Source organism: Volvox carteri (assembly GCF_000143455.1).
Source record: "Volvox carteri f. nagariensis unplaced genomic scaffold VOLCAscaffold_20, whole genome shotgun sequence".
Classification (NCBI taxonomy): Eukaryota; Viridiplantae; Chlorophyta; class Chlorophyceae; order Chlamydomonadales; family Volvocaceae; genus Volvox; species Volvox carteri.
Window position 1 is genome coordinate 1083796 of NW_003307563.1, and position 1971 is coordinate 1085766.

Consider the following 1971-nt stretch of genomic DNA (forward strand, 5'->3'; position numbering starts at 1 on the left):
TCCACCGCCAAATGATCATTTACNCAGTAGAGCATTCATTGTGCCATTCAGAGCCGACAAAGGGATGGAACGACGTGTTGGGCGTTACGGTCAGTCTTTGCTGAATCCCTTTCACTAATGCCCAGTGCTTGTGGCCATTGCAATGACCTTATTGCATGATTCAATTGTTCCAGTGCGTTGGTGTTATTTAAGCAGGTTACATAAACAGGTCATTAGAATGTCCGCCGCGCGCCTTGGGATGTTGTCTTTTTTCTTTCGATTGCTTTCTCCTTTTATGCTAGAAGTCTTTTGACTATGTGCGTCACAATTTTGGGGTTAGTTTCTCCTGGCGAGTGTTTTGCGCGTTTATTGCTTGCCAAGGAGTGCAAGCTGGAGCATTAATTATTAGCGTCTCATGAATCATCTACATACAGATGTTTTGGAGCTTTGGACCATCGTTTCCATGACCGTCCGCTAGGCGTCCGCTGGAACGGTCAGGATGTACGGCGTTGCGGACAGGGGACCGTCCGCCGGCGGGGTATATGTTTTTAGAAACTGAACCGCGAGCGAGGGTGTTGACCGTCGAGCCGTTATCCCCGTTGTTGTTTGTTTTAACAATGTATGTTTTGCTTTGCTGTTTTGTGGCCATGGCAAACTTTACTGGCATTGCGGCGCGCGACGCGTGGTTTTCGCGATGCAAGCAGATGGCGCGGGTCCAGGACAAACTCCATGGCTTTGTTTATTTCTGTTTACAGCTATGTTTTCTGTAACCCTATAAGTGTATTTCTGGGCCTGATGCTGTGTCCCAGGACGGTCGCGCTTTCATGGCACCGGCAACTGCGGTGGCGCCTTGCAAGTTCAGTTCAGTTTACTTGAATATAACAAATAAAACATCACAGTATTAGACAAGCAGTTTGTTTGAGGAAGTACATGAAAGCGGTACCAACTAACTCCAGGGTGGGGCTCACTTCGAGTCAGGGCCCCCCGGGCGTCTTGCCTTCACAACACAGCTCCACAGAGATGCGCCGCCACAATCCAAACAATTTTATTTACAGCTAACCGCAGAAACAAGCCCAGCCTTATCTCTTCACTTTGTTTAAGCGTTGCGGTTGAGAGCGGACGAGCTTTTGCGCTAGCAGGGTCAGCCATGAGACATGCCATAGGATCCGATGTGGTGTAGCCTCGCAGAACTTCTGCTCCAATGCCGACTCTGCGTGAAGCGATCGCTGCAGTCGACGGAGAGACTGAGGCCTCGATAGCTCCCATACTCCAAGTTCTTGAAAGGGAGGGTTACGATGTGAACGCTGAGGCAGGAGGCGCATTTCGTTGTCTCGACGTAAATGACCTACGATCGCAACTTAATCTCCGGCAACGCAACGCCTTGAAGGAGGCAATCAAAACAGGCATGCATCGGCAAACTTGGCTGCTTGTGGAAGCTCAGCGCATTCCTAGACTGGGTTGGGAGTTTCTCGGGTTCGTCATTTCGCTGCGGCTGGGCCTGTGACTGGGCTCCCGACGAGCACCAGTTTGCTTGTTTGTGTTCGCGATAGAAACACCCGCTGTGATGGAAACACCCGCTGTACATGGGAACAATGCTTGTTATTCGATTGTTGTAGTGTATGTCTTGAGTGACACACAGCTGACGCCTTTCCTTCTTCTTGGAGGGGAGGTACACCCAGACAGGTGCACCTGCATGAGGTGCAAATCATTTTGCTGCGGAAAAACAAACGCAGGGGTTATATTTCCTTGGTACATGCACACATGCTGACTCTTTTTAGTCATATTGCAGTTTTAGGGTATTTCCTGGGCTCCCATGACTAACTATGACATACCGGTCGTGTCTACACAACCTTGAATGATTGCTTAAATGATCGTATCCAGCCTGAGTGCTGACTGCTAACTGCTGCTATGAACACGTTCCCATTGTTGAGCAACTAATGATGTCAATTGTGCATCCCTCTCGTTTCTCCTTAATGTGCAGCTGCAGCTACA